Raw genomic sequence first — 16681 nt, forward strand, 5'->3', positions numbered from 1 at the left:
ATTGTTAGTGTTGAATTCTTGAATCTAAGAGTTAGGGTTTATACCTAAAATTGGGGGTTTTGCTTGGATTTCGAAATTGGGTGGATCCTTGAGTTAATTTAGCAATTAGTTGTTTGGGTTTTGATCACCTAGTGTTTAATTGGATAATTTACCCCCGAATTCCCCGTTTTGACCTTGTGGGCCCCGTTTTCTCAAATTCTAGGGTTGGGTTTTGACCTAATTGAATATAGAAATATAGGTATCGATCTTCATAATTTCTAATCTAGATTTCGAATATGCCTTGAATTTCATGATCTTGAGGCTCAGCGGAACGGGAAGGCTAAGGAGTGATTGTTGGTGTTATTGTTGTTCGGCCATCCAGGTAGGTTACGGCTTACCCTTGGTGGGACTTTGTGTAGCAAAGCATATATTTAGACTATATTGTCGGAGAAAGCATGTAAACCTTCGGGTATGAAGTTGGGTTGAATATTGTATTAGGTTGGGCCCTGTTATGTGATTGGGGCTAGCCACTCCATTATGTTGTGATTGAGTTGTCCTATTGTTGTGGGCTTGATGCCGCATAGAGATAGTGGATATTGGAGACTATTGAGATATCTTGTTCATGATATTGTGGTGCCCCACTTGTTGGCATTTGATTTCGGGGATAGTGCTTTTATATGACTTGTGTAGTCTTTCGTGATATTGTTGGCGTACCCATGTTTGGTATTAGTGATATTGATTTGATTATTCATGTTGACTCTTACATCGCACGTAGTCACATCTCTCATGATATATTGTTGATACTTGATGAAACACTGTGATGAGCTGAGCTTAGTTTGCATGAGAGTGATGTCAGTAGTCTGATATCCGATGGTGTCCCGGAATCGTGGATTGTGTGCGAGTGATATGAGTAGTCCAATGTCCGATGGTTGTCCTGGAATCGTGGATTGTGTGATGTGAGAGTCTGATGTCCGATGATTGTCCTGGAATCGTGGATGACTGAGTACATGGATTTCGCAGGTCCCCCATGGGTTGTGCTACCGGGACGTCGATACTTCCGTCTGGAGTAAATGTGTACACTGCATTGCATTCCATTGGCATTCTTACATCATTGTATTGCATTGCATCTTGGCTTATATTATGATGAACCGGTGCTTTGCTTGTGTTTTTTATTTCGGATTGGATATATATTGAGACTTGGCATTCTCGGGTTTGGATGCTTCAACCTAGGTGATGACGAATACTTGTTTCTAATTGTGTTTGACTTATACTTGTTGATTTATCTGCCTATCCTACTTTATTGTATTAATTATGTTAGCTATACTTAGTCGGCCGATGATACCTAGCAGTACTGTGGTTATGTACTGACCTGCACTTGCTGCATTCTTTATTGAATGCAAAGTTCCAAGTTGGATCTGTTTCCATCTCCCGTGGCTGATAGTCGCCATCAGTAAAGCTTTGAGTTTCCAGGCTGAGCACGAGACGTTCGCTATCTTGAAGACTCCTCTTATTATGTCCTACTTTTCCATTCTGATACATAGACAGATTTGATGTATTATTATATTCCAGACTTGTATATTTTCATTTAGATGCTCTTGTATGGATTAGACCAGACCCTGGGTGTATTTCTTATTTCCGCACTTTCTTCTATATCATTATCGTAAGACCTACGTGAATTAATCTCTTCCGCTTAATTGATTTATTTATTTATGCCTTTACTATCGTTGGGTTGAGGGTTCGCTTAAGGAGGTGGGAAAGGTAAGTGCCCACACGACTTAGCCAAAATGGGTCATGACATTTTTAAGAAAAAAGGGTCAAATGGTGTTTTGAAATGCTGAAAGAGAGTGATTCTAAATTGCCTTTGAAGGAAGCTTATTCTCTACATGGTGAATGATTATGAGTGGATAGAAACAGATTTACATTTATGGGTCTCCTTGAATACTTTCTATTAGAGCATGGGGATTTCACTCCAGCATACAACGTGTTCGATTAATTCACAAGAAAAAACCTTAGTAAGGAACACATAGTGTGATGTGTGGGATGTGTAGACCTTTAGTCTCTATCAACTCAATGCTTGGATAAGATTTTCAATCTATTGTAGAGAACCACAATTTTAACATAGTTTTCAAATGTTCTCATCTAAACCTTAATCAGAAATATCATCTAAATTGGCTCATGCAATGCCCAAAAGCTAAACAGAAAATTGGCTTGGTTGGGTGTTAGAGTTTTGATTTTGAGCAATTGATAGAGTGGTATGTTGAGCATCATAGATCCTGACTTTTTGTTACCTTGCAAAGTGCTCTACTATCATTTTGATACTGCATATGAATGTTCCGTTGAATGTATTTAACTAGTCCTTGTAGTGCATGAATTCTCTAAGGACTTGGTTTTACCTATATGTCACCATCTCAACAAATGATGCACGACAACATGTGGAGGTAGCTTCTCTTTTCATTATTTTGCGAAGTCTAGATGAATACGTTGTGGTGTATTTGATTAGTGAATTATTGTACCTGAAATGTTACCTATGACGAGGATGTGAAGGCTTAGCATTTGTATATCCAAACAAATAATTTTGTTACAGTTCCTTCTGCCGGAATCTATAGTGTCCTGTCAATGTGATTTTTGCAAGAAAATGCTCGACCTTCAGCTGTTGTGTACTCGATGTGCCCTCTGATAAAGAGAATATCACGTTTTTCTGCTGGAGGAAGAGACTCAGTTGGACTATTGAAGAATGCGTACGTCTTATTTTTCATTGTTCAGGAAAACAGAACAAAATTGGTACTTTATTTTTAGGAAATTTTGCGAGATAGATTTTGAAAATTCTACTTGAAATAGGAAACTGAGGAACTTGTTGCTTCCATAAGTGCAAGGAGTTTTCATTGACATTCTTATATATGTATGTGTGTGTTTATGTCATTATAGATTATAATATCATGTTAAAGATAATATTATGTATGAGAGTTGATACCTGTGAACTTTCTCCATCATTATTACAATATAATTGTTATATCCCGTAGTTTTGCATATCCGGGAAATTTGAAATGGTTGTGACAAGTTAAAGACAAGGCCATATTTTGATCTTATTCAATATATATATAAGTTGTTCGAGAAAAATATTGTTGATGTGGAAATACGGAGGAAGGTAAAGGGCAAAATTGGAATTTCGGAAATTAGTTTCGAGAATTACAAAACGAGAATTTTAACGAATTGGGCTTAACAAATTAAGAGAAAATGAGGCCCAATTCCTTAGTGGTGTGGCCGGCCATGGTATAGGAAATAATGGCCCAAGCCCATATATTAATTAAATTCAAGGCCATCAAATAAATAAAGGGGCATTCATCACATTCACTAGAAACTTCAAGAAAACAAAAACAAGAGCAAGGAAAAGAAGGCATTTCGGCCACAAGGAGAAAAAAAGAAAGAAAAAAATTTCAAGCCTTCCACTTTGATTCAATAAGTATAATTTTCTTGAATCCTTAACAAGTGCAAGACCCTCTCCAAGGTGGTATAATTATTTTGGCAAGAAACTACCTTTTGTGGCAAGTGGAAGAATTGAGAAAAGATTTTGGACGAAACGGGAGTTGAGTTTGGACGAGCGTAAGGAGCGCGAAAGGTATGTAAAGCTATCCCTTTCCTTCTCTTGGCATGTCCTAGATGTACTAGGTCTTGATTTGAGCCTCGGGGATCATTCCGTTCGTAGGAATCCGAGTTTGATTTTTGGTACTATTCATTCAATGGAATTAAACTTTAAAGGGTACGTTTTGTTGGAAAAATGGTTAAACCTCCATAACTTTCACAAATGTAGTCCGATCGCGCCGAAACTTTCATGGATGACTTCACAAGGCCTAATGCACGTAATATTTGTACGTCCCCTCGACTAGCACCGAGGTGGGCCCACAAGTCCCGAGACCTTTTGTATTGCTCCATTTGACTTAGTCCTGTACGGTAACTAAAGGAAACTTTGGGTTAACGTCCCTAGCTTCTGTAGACGGACTCGAATTGTCTGGAGATAGCCATAGAGGTTTTATGATGAATGATGTTCGTAACGATAATTGGAAGGCATTTAGTTCTCACTACTTTGCATGTGCATACAATTGTTAATCCTTCATGCTAAATTGGATTTGTTGAAACTTGGTTGTGGGTTACTAGTGATTTCAAAAAAAAAGAAATTTATTATTAAAATTTACTGATTGTTAGTCTCAAGCTAAAGGGAATATAAAGTCGATTTCAAAACCACTTCGAAGGGGGTGCGACATTTTACTATTTAGACTTTCCAAAAACCACTCCGAAGGGGGTGCGATATTTTATTATCAAGACTTTCCAAAAAAACCACTCCGAAGGGGGTGCGATATTTTATTATCAAGACTTTCCAAAAAAACCACTCCGAAGGGGGTGCGATATTTTATTATCTAGACTTTTCAAAACCACTCCAAAGGGGGTGCGATGGCCTCAGCTCATATCTGAGTGTGCGATGGCCTCAGCTTATGTCCGAGCGTGCTATGGCCTCGGCTGATCACTGAGCGCGCTATGGCCTCGGTTTACGCCTGAGTGTGCTATGGCCTCAGCTTATGTCTGAGTGTGCTAATTTCAAAACCACTCCGAAAGGGGTGCGAAGTTTTGCCAGTGCTTTTCATTTACGACCTATCATAATTTATATATTACCATTATTATGCCCGAAGGGGCCATCATCATTATTATGCCGGAAGCGGCCGTCCGAAGGGACTATTATGTTATTAAGCCGGAAGCGGCTGCCCGATGGGGCTATTATTGATACTGAGCCGGAAGCGGCACGTACGTCGTATCATATTATTTACTTAAAGGAGGTGTTAGATTACATTGCTTGTTTGAAATGTTGGATGGATTGCGATATTTACTTAAGAACTGTTTAAGACTTTACGTATACATTTCTGTTTCTACCAGCGAAGGCTGCAGGAATTGGGTTGATCATGATTACTTCTTCCCTAAATTATGCGATAGTTATAATTTATTACCGCTTTACATACTCAGTACATATATCGTACTGACCTCCTTTCTCCGGGGGGCTGCGTTTCATGCCACGCAGGTCCAGGGACGCGACCCGGTGATCCAGCTACTTAGGGGGAGTCAGCATTGGGAGTCAGGCAGCTCCACTTGTTCCGGAAGCTGTTCCTATTTTGGTATATTTTTTGTATATATGTCTTGCAGGTCGTATTCCTTAGAAGTCTGCGGACAGCGTGGGTGTCATGGGTACTGTTTGGTTTTTGTCGGTTGCTACATTGTTGTATAGAAGTGGCGTAGGCCTCTTTGGCTCGCCTGGTCCTATGTCATGTATATGTATGTATATATGTAACACGCCTTGGGATGTTTTGAGTAACGTGTTGACTTTGGTATCGTATTTATAACTTTCAGCAAAAAAAAAAAAAAAAAAAAAAACGCCATATTTGGGATCAAGTAACGTAAGTTGGGACATCGGGCAGGGTAAGCTCGATCGCTTGTCATGGCCCTAGTTTGGGTCGTTACAATAATATGCATCACAGTTCTGAAAACTTTGAAATGTGCACTTTTGTTATATCAAGTAGTTGAGTGCTTCCAGTTGCTTCTTAAAGTTTAAAGCTATATAGGCTGAGACAAGGATTTGAAAATGGCATGGCTTAGTGGGTTTTCAATTGTTTTGTAGTTACAAGTGTCTTTCGCCTTTTCCTTACAAACAAATAAATAATTGTTCTTTCACCTCTAGACCTCAGGTAAATCCTAAACCAGACAACATTTGTTCACATATTGTCCGGTTCCGAACTTCATTATCACTCGAACATCCATGAGGGATATAAGTAATATATTTGTGTGAAGCTCTGGGCCTTTATAGATAGTTGCCAGTCCCAACAACAAATGGACAGTTGCCAGTCACCCGCTGAAGCTCTGTAGGCTTTTCCTAATAACTTTTGTGCTGCTATTTCTTGATTTCTTGAGTCATAGCAAGGTGATTTCCCACTGTCATGGTAAGAATTTTTAGGTGTTTCAAAAGAAGACATCATTTACTGAGGTTCCACTGTTCTTGCCTTCTCTGGTGAGTGATTGAGTTTTTTCTCCATTTGCTTTATTGTCATGAATTGACTGTTGAATGTGCTTTTTTACTGTACTCTATGTGAATTGAATCGCAAAGTAGTCTTTTCCCTCGAGATGCAAACAAGAAATGAAAACAAGCAGATGGAGTTATTGAAGTTTTTCACTATGAGCACTAGGGAATATTTTTGCAAAAGTGCAATATCAAGGTAAAAATGGTTTTTCCATTCATTACGAAATTGTTAATAGTTTCTCCACACTTTCCTTGGAATTCTGTTGTGTGGATGTTGTTATGTTGGTTGGTGAAAATAAACTAAATCAAGGCTTAGGTAACAAACTAGCTAGAGCTGGTGGAGTAGCTCAAAGAGAAAGAGAACATACTGATATCTTAAGGAAATTATTGATGACACTTCTGGTCCATAGATGAGTGTTATAATTTTATCTGTTGTGAGACCTTTGCATTTGAAATGTTGTATTTGCACATAGTATTGTAGATGAATAAATCATAAAAAATATTGCTCCAACTATTTTATAATTGTTAAGAAAAAGCTTGTGATTTTCACTTAGTGGTTCCTTATATACTATAACTATGTTTTCCCTAATTTCTTCTTCAATATGAGTTTGATATCTATGTCAAATTAATTATTGTTATGTAATCATGGATTGGCTATTACTTTACATCAATTGCTTATATTCCATGAGTTTGAATTAATAGGCTGGGATTTTGAAAGCTCATGCTCTTGAGTTATGATGATTTACTTATTCTTTACATCATTGCATTTTCCCGTTGAAGTCTCTTTGCCAACATGTTGCTTGATATTATTTTAAGATGAGCGTTCCCAATGTCAATTATGTGCTCATAGATGTGGAGGAAGCTTCACAACTATTGCTTCTTTAGCTTACAAGAATCTTCACATGAGGAGATGAGAGTTGTGTGTCAAAGTCTTACATGTGGAATAGGCAGGGATGGCAATGATGCCTTTTTATCTCCATTGTGCAGTTGCATGTCTCGTGCATGTCTCTTATGAAACTGTTGAACATAGTTTTAGATTGAGTTAGGTGAATGTGCAACTCTCAAAAGACCTGTTTTGCGATTGGAAGAAACGCAAGTAAATAAAGGGACCGAAAAGCATTTGGAAGAGTGCCAGTCTGCATTGCAAGGAGTTTGTGGAATGGGAGAAACTAAATGTATTTTTGAGGGGAAGTCTACTATTGTACTGTCTTTTAAGTTCATATATCTTCTTACCTATGGTGTAAATAACGAGCGAGAACTATATATGGCCGACTTTTTTTAATGGATGTATGGTAGAATTTATTTATTTTATGGGAAGATATATTGTTAAGGTGGTCGCCTTTGTAAGAATAAGCAGCACTTAGTTCTTGGCATTTTGCTTTATCACTGGAACTTTTCTTTACTCAGTAATGACATTACTTGCTGCCTTATTGAACCTTTTCATATCATCAAGTTTCATGAGCTTTTTCCCAGCATACCTTGAACAATATATATGTCATAATGATCACAAATGATGTTTAAAGTTCAAGCAAGTTCATGTTCTTTTTTGACTACTAATAATCGGATATGATGTTTAAAGTTCAAGCAAGTTCATATTCTTTATTACTATGATTGGGCACATCCATGCGAAGCACGGGCACTTGCTTCTAGTACTACTAATAAGAGGGAATAGAGGAGCTTCAGGTCAATGTGAATTGACTAAAAAGCCCTCAAATTCACTTTTTCTACGTTAGCATTTGAACAACTTAACTGTAAATGATTTGTTTTGATTGGTCCCCGTTATTTAGTCACAACATTGATTTTGTAAACTTTTGATTGTGTAGACATGATTGCCCTTTAAAGAGCCCATGTTCATCACAAATATAACAAGCCCACTGCCTTGCTCATTTAGGCTCTGCTATTGATATTGATTATTACAATGTATATGTATTTTTTTGTATAACTAATTATTATTATAATTATAATTATACTATAATTAGCACTTAATGTTGCCCAATTAAAAAAAATTAACTAACATGAGTTAATGATACCATATTGCAAAGGTAGATAAAGATATGAAGATGATATTTTCTGCGACAACAATAAATATAGTGTTAATAAACATTTCCAAGGTTTAAATCAATAACAAATTTTCATGAGGATATGGCTATAACACATGACATGCTAATTTTAAAATCAATTTTTGTTTGAAAACTTTTTAAATTTTGTTTTGTTATTCTAAATCCTTTAATAAATTTGCCTGAGAACTAACATAGTACTTGGTTACTATTGTTTTTTAGATTAAAAATAATACAAAATGGCCACTATATTAAAAAAGTTATTGATGATATACTTGACTTCACCAAGCTTTTTTATCATCACTATTTATAATATTCTTGAAGATAATTTGATAAATACAATTATTCTTTTTTTTTTTTTTCAAATAAGAAGGAAAAAGGAGTTACCTTTTGCATGCCAATTATCTCTTTTAAGAATATTAAGACATTTTATGAAAAAAATACACTGGAAAATTTGAGTCTAACTTAATTCACATTCATAACAAAAATAATAAGGATAGGTTTTACTACACAATGTTTACTTTTATATTATCCATGTTTTGAACATACAAATTTAGTGTTAGAGTAATTGCCATTAGAAAAGCTGAAGAATTGAGACAGTTTATTATTTAAAACAAGATCGAAAAGAAACATTTAAAGAAAATGATTTAAAAAGGATTGAGTGTGCTCATAATTGTACCAGCTTTAGCCGAGAAATGATAGGATTAAATTACTTTATTTGGTCACGACCCAATTTAGCTAAGTCGTGCAGGCACCTACCTTTCCCACTTCGGTAAGCGAACCCTCAACCCAACGATAGTAAAAACTTAAATAAATCATTAAATAAGCGGAAGAGAATAAATCACGTAAGTCTGACAATAATAATATAGAACAAGTGCGGAAATAAGAAAATACACCCCAGAGTCTGGTCTAATCCATACAAGAGCATCTAACTAAAATCTACAAGTCTGATTATCAATAATACATCAAGTATGAGTATGTCTTGGATTAGAAAACAAGACATAAATAAATAAGAATCTTCAAGGAAGCGGACATCTCGTGCTCACCCTATAGACTCTAAGCAAATCTCGGAGTGATTATCAGCCACGAGAAATAGAAGTAGATTCTACCTAGAATTCTGCATTCATAAAAGAATGCAGCAAGTACAGGTCAGTAAAGAACCACAGTACTGGTAGGTATCATAGGCCGACTAAGTATAACTAACATAACACCAGTACTAAGCATGGGTACGCCAACAATATCATGAAAGACTACACAAGTAATATAAAACACTATCCTCGCAACTGAATGTCAACAAGTGAGGTACCACAATATCATGAACAAGATATGTCAATGGTCTCCAATATATCCTATTACTACGCGACATCAAGCCAATAATAGAAACGAAGGAATCCACTATTTCTTTTTTGATTTCTTTTATTTACTAGATTTTTGATACCTAGGAAAATAAACAATAGAGCAATCAAGTCACAACACAACGGGGTGGCTAGCCCCAATCACATAACAGGGCCCAACCTAAGACAATATCCAACCCAACTTCATACCCGAATTTACATGCTTTCTCCGACAATATCATCTAAATATATGCTTCGCTACACGAAATCTCACCAAGGGTAAGCCGTAACCTACCTGGATGGCCGGACAACAATAACACCAACAATCACTCCTTAGCCTTCCCATTCCGCTGATCCTCAAGAGCAAGAAAGTCTAAGCATATTCGAAATCTAGATTAGAAATCATGAAGATCGATACCCATATTACTATCATTCAAATTAGGTAAAAAAAAAAACAACCCTAGAATTTGGGGAACGGGGCCCACAAGGGCAAAACGGGGAATTCGGGGGTAAATTATCCAATTAAACACTAAGTGATCAAAACCTATCAACTAAATGCTAATTTAACTCAAGGATTCATCCAATTTCGAAATCCAAGCAAAACCCCCAATTTTTTTAGGTATAAACTCTAACTCTTAAATTCAAGAATTCAACATTAATAATGGAAGGTATATGATTAACAACCTTAGACACATCATAATCTAACATAAACCCAATCAATTTCGTCATTTAGAAGCCTAGATAGAACATTCATTAAACCCACTTTAATCTTCATCACTAAATGGACTAACAAGGAAAAGGGATTCTAAGATGGTTAGAAATAATGAATTAGCAAGGAGATTAGAAGGACTTACCACCAGGAATCTTCTCCAAGAATTCTCTAGAATTTCTCCCCACATGAACCACTTTCGGAATAATAAAAGAATGAAAAGGCTTGAGGTTTTATATCATTGACTATCCCAGTCACTGCCCGATCACCGCTGTCGCGGTCACTCAGACCGCTTCAGCGGCGCCGCCCCAGTGGTCCCTTGACCGCTACAGCGGTCATGCCTAAATGGCACAGGCCGCTTCAGCGGCAGGGTGACCGCTACAGCGGTACCGCTGCCGAGATTCTAGTGCCGCTAAAGCGGGCACCAGACACCAGGAAACTATTCCCAATTTCACAAATCAACTCGAATTTCCGACTAACTCCCGAGGCCATCTACTCACAAACCACATACACAAACACGCTACGAACGCAGTTGTATCCTCGAAATTCCTATCTGAGGTCTCGTTGACCGAGTCAACCCCCGATACCTCAATTTCAACTTCCTAATCCAAGTCTCAAAATGCATCAGAGTGCATTGGGAACCGAACCAGATATACACACAAGTTCTAAAAGACCATCCGGACCTCTCGGAGTCGACGGATTTTCGAAAAAGGTTCATTTACCCAAAAGTCAACTTCGAATCAAATCTTTTTCGCTTTAAGCCAAAATTTCACAAGAAGTCGCCCGAATCAAATCTAAACACCTCGGGAAGCGTGTCAACGGTCCCCTCGAGTCCAAAGTGAGCTCACCAAGCTCGGGAAAGGGTCAAAAGTGTCGGAAATGAAATAACGACCAAACGGGTCGTTACATCAGATACCAATTAAACAATCGCTCGTCCTCGAACGACAAGGAAAAGAGGACGGAAAATGCTCGAATCGGCAATAACTGAAGATATCGGTTGCGCATGTCGGACTTCTTCTTATAGGAAAGATTCTCATCAAACAAAACTGAATCCCAACGAATAATACAGAAACCACTAGAACGGTAGTTCTACAATACAGAAACATGGAAAAACCCGATGAACATTTGACAGATCTGGTGAAAAACTAACTGATAGAACAAGGGTACAACAACGGGTAATCACAACGACCAATACACTTCGGGCTCACTTGCCCTCCTTCCCAAATCGCAAGATACCCTTGTCAGGTGTAACATTAAAACTTGATCGTTCACTCTACCAGTCACAACTCTTTAACTTAGCTCAAGCTCCAGTTCTCGTATCTCCGCATCCAAATTTCCTTCACAATTGATCCTCGAATAAACGAATCGCTTTACTCGAATTCTCTGATTTGGTAAACCGCAACTCTGAACGCAATCAAAAGGCTCCACAACTACTTTCCCAACCAATGCAATCCTCTAAAACATGGTCACAACCATAGCCCATTCTGAACCGATGAAATACTCTGATTCCGCTAACCTTTCCTTCGCACTTACTAGAGTCGTTTCTCGTACCGCGATTCCTTAGAAACATATGAACACATATACCAAAATTCTGAACCCATAACTTAATCTCGCTAGAAAGAATCCTTGATTCATCTACGATCTCTACACAATTCCATCAAAAATTGACCTTACCGGCAGCCAACTTGGCCAGTTCCGAATATTCTTAAACCTTCAAATCACAATGCAGGAACCATACCACTGAATATCTCGCCGAGCAAACAACTGATCACTATAGAGACCTCTCGCACAACAGTTCCTCCCCAAATATGTACTAGGCTCATTGTATACCCTTATTCTGTCCCAATAACTGTTCTCATCAAGTATCATCAAATTCACTAGAAAACCCTGACAAGCTCGGTAAATTTGTCATACCTCAAATCTGAGCTGAAACGCTTCGAGTCCTTAGATATCTTCCTGGAAGTGTAATCATAGACCTTTCAGTTTAACTCGAACAACGCTGACCCTGAACAGATGCACCACTCTCAAATATCACCAATAGTCATTAGAACTGACTCTGAATTTCAAAACCAAATACAGTCATACCACGCATAACAAATCTTGTCTATCATTTTCGACTCCACAAGTTGAGTCCTATCCAAGTTATCAACTTAGTACTGAAGAGCTATACATTACGATTTCAAACTTCATGTTTCTCAACCTTTACCAATACGCAAATCCGATACAGCCCAGAACCTTTCGACGCGAAGCCTCATATAGTAATTATATAACCATCGAACCTCTCACAGTATCACCTCGATATGCTCGTAAATTCTCTAAAAGTATCCAATCTTACACTACCGCTCTAAATCTCACGCAGTTACCCCTAAGTTCTTAATAACCAAAGCTCTTACCCAAACTGTCCAGTCAATATTACTTGCAATCATATTGTATTACCACGAGCAAGGTCCCTCCCCGAAAATATAACTCAAGCCTCACATGATAGGAATTTCACAATCCTTTCCCTTAAAGCACACTAACTCATTCACTGTAGAATGTTACAAACTTTTCCAACGGTGTACCACCACGCCACTTCTTATAAATCTCAACATGTCGGTTCACTGAATATGCTTATTACTTGCTGCCGATCGCGAATGTTGCGGAATTTTCCTCATATCACTTAGTCCATTTATAGACTTCCTTCCTTAAGATCACGCAACAATCACACCTCATCTGAATATGCAAGACCACGATGCCACAATCTAAATAGACTCACGTAATCCCAAGATGTACCTCATTCTTGCCGACTCTCGATCAACTATACCTTTTCTTAGCTGTTCCATTCCTCAATCCTATCACATAACCATAAGTCTCGTACACTAACTGAATCACACCTGGAGGTAATAGTAGGCCACAACTCTATCTGTTATAATTCCCTTAATGCTTACCTCTCTAAGCTAAACACTCTCTAAATCCGGCGTATCGCACAACAGTCTCACTAATATCCTCACGTATCCCACTGAATCGTCATTGCCAGAATTGCCTTGCTCAATTACTGAAATGAATCCCGAACTTAACTCAGTTAACCCACCACCGTCTATTCTATCATTTCAAGAACCCATGCTTACTAATTCGTTACTCAGATCCTTAACGTTACTAGTCCTCGAAGAATCACCTTTTACCTCAACTGTCGAATCTGAATACCTCTAACCACTGGCACGACTATCCCTCTTTTTTTCCAATCACATAAGCCGAGTAATAACACCACTAGTAGCGGGGTCTAGTCAATCTTTACACGATGAATACAAGGTTCTCAATCTTAGTCCACCACTGACCTCTATTAGTTCATGACATAACCAAACCTATCAACTCATCCATACACTTTCAAGCCCACTCCACACTGTACAACTGTAACCAAACTCTCACATCCCTAACTCTTGCCTCAACGATTTCCTTTCTGCCCTTAACCTCGAAGACACCAATCAACCTCATCGGCCACACCCCTCAATGCATGTCATGATATAATGTCCCTAGAGTCCAAACACGACTCGAAAACCCATATTACCTCACCTCAAGTCTTACGAACCTTAATCCCCTGAACCCGATAGCAAGATGTCTCATTGTAATCCTTCAATTCTCGTATTTTATTCAATTCATCACTATCAACCAGCAAATGCTCAAATCCACTCGATCCTCTAAAATAATCATCCATTTAAGCCCGACAACCACAAAACAATATCAATGCTTCTCCTCCCATCTAAGTGAACAACCAGTAATTCCTCAAGTCGTTAACTTATCGCATACTTCCATATTTGAAGTCATTTCCATCAGTCGTTTACTAACTCCTCAAAGCATACAACCCAATCAAATTTATCGATCAAATGATGTGCCCATGGCATTCACTTAATAACCGAGTAGTCCTTTAACATCAACTAACTTATATCAAGAATAACCTTTAGCACCAGTCGCAACCTTATCCTGACAACCATGCCAGATACCAATTTTTCCCTTCCTAATCTCTCGAAAGTACTCATGCCTAAGATATTCTATGAAGTCCCGCTTTGCTACGCACTTCCTACCAAAGTCTTCCTTTATGTCCTTATTGTCAACTTCTTTTCTTTACTACACGCGATCACAATACATTGTCCACATTCGATGTCATCGCCGAACCTACACTTGTTCTCACATAATGAAGACTAATACTCTATCGTTGCTGAATCGTCGACCCGTCATTGGTTCACTAGTGTCACGCACACCATCATAAAGCCTTGACGAAGCTAAAGTCAATCCGATCATATCATCAAGCAACCCACTATCGGTAAGCCATAAATGCACTTTGTCACTTCCGAGCAAACTGAGCCCAGCTCATCACAGTGTTTCCTCAGGTATTATCAATGCATCAATAGTATATCATGAAGGATGAGAGTGCGTGCAATGTATGAGTCAACATCAATAATCAGATCAATATCACCAGTACCAAGCATGGGTACGCCAACAATATCATGAAAGACTACACAAGTCATATAGAACGCTATCCTCGCAATCGAATGTCAACAAGTGAAGTACCACCATATCATGAACAAGATATGTCAATGGTCTCCAATATATCCTATTACCAAGCGACATCAAGCTAATAACAATAGAGCAATCAAGTCACAACACAACGGGGTGGCTAGCCCCAATCACACAACAGGGCCCAACCTAAGACAATATCCAACCCAACTTCATACCCGAAGGTTTAAATGCTTTCTCCGACAATATCATCTAAATATATGCTTCGCTACACGAAGTCTCACCAAGGGTAAGCCGTAACCTACCTGGATGGCCGGACAACAATAACACCAACAATCACTCCTTAGCCTTCCCGTTCCGCTGAGCCTCAAGAGCAAGAAAGTCTAGGCATATTCGAAATCTAGATTAGAAATCATGAAGATCGATACCCATATTACTGTCATTCAAATTAGGTAAAAAAAAACCAACCCTAGAATTTGAGAAACGGGGCCCACAAGGGCAAAACGGGGAATTCGGGGGTAAATTATCCAATTAAACACTAGGTGATCAAAACCCATCAACTAATTGCTAATTTAACTCAAGGATTCATCCAATTTCGAAATCCAAGCAAAACCCCCAATTTTTTTGGGTATAAACTCTAACTCTTAAATTCAAGAATTCAACACTAATAATGGAAGGTATATGACTAACAACCTTAGACACATCATAATCTAGCATAAACCCAATCAATTTCGTCATTTAGAAGCCTAGATAGAACATTCATTAAACCCACTTTAATCTTCATCACTTAATGAACTAACAAGGGAAAGAGATTGTAAGATTGTTAGAAATAATGAATTAGCAAGGAGATTAGAAGAACTTACCACCAAGAATCCTCTAGAATTTCTCCCCATATGAACCACTTTCGGAATAATAAAAGAATGAAAAGACTTGAGGTTTTATATCATTAACTACCCCAATCACTGCCCGATCACCGCTTCCGAGGTCACTCAGACCGCTTCAACGTCGCCGCCCCAGCCATCCCTTGACCGCTACAACGGTCATGCCTAAATGGCACGGGTCGCTTCAGCGGCAGGGTGATCGCTACAGGGTGATCGCTACAGCGGTACCGCTGCCGCGATTCTCGTGCCGCTAAAGCGGGCACCAGACATTAGGAAACTATTCCCAGTTTCACAAATCAACCCGAATTTCCGACTAACTCCTGAGGCCATCTTCTCACAAACCACATGCACAGACACACATAAAAACACGCTACGAACGCATTCGTGGCCTCGGAATTTCCAATGAATGTCTCGTTAACCGAGTCAACCCTTGATACCTCAATTCCAACTTTCCAACCCAAGTCCCAAAATGCATTCGAGTGCATTGGGAACTGAACCAGATATACACACAAGTTCTAAAAGCCCATCCGGACCTCTTGGAGTCGACGAATTTCCGAAAAAGGTCTGTTTACCCAAAAGTCAACTTTGAGTCAATTCTTTTTTGCTTTAAGCCAAAATTTCACAAGAAGTCGCCCGAATCAAATCTAAACATCTCGAAAAGCGTGTCAACGATCCCCTCGGGTCAAAAGTGAGCTCACCAAGCTCGGGAAAGGGTCAAAAGTGTCGAAAATGCAATAACGACCAAACGGGTCGTTACATTATTACTTCCATCTATTTTAGAGTTATGCTTAGGGCCAGTAAATATCGGTCATATTATAGTACATGAACCATATTTAATAGGGAAAATAGCACTGTATGATAATTTGAGGAAAATATTTACCCAGATTAGCCAATGTTAATTTTTTACCCGAGCTAGCCATCGGCGGCAGCGATGGAGACGATGGTGGCAGCGATGGAGAAGAAGGAAGAGACGACGTAATTGGGTATGCCGTCATCGGTTTGGACACGTTGTCGTCGCCGTCGCCAGTGACTGTGCACTTTCTGCTTATTGATAAAGGAATCTTGATGTTGCCGTCGCCGGTGGCTGCGCCGTTGCCATATCTAGGGTTTCGGTAAAATATTTATAAACACCTCTTATACACTATTATACACTTTTATATGGTAGAAGTGTGTAT

Source organism: Lycium barbarum, chromosome 12, assembly GCF_019175385.1.
Source record: "Lycium barbarum isolate Lr01 chromosome 12, ASM1917538v2, whole genome shotgun sequence".
NCBI classification, from domain to species: domain Eukaryota; kingdom Viridiplantae; phylum Streptophyta; class Magnoliopsida; order Solanales; family Solanaceae; genus Lycium; species Lycium barbarum.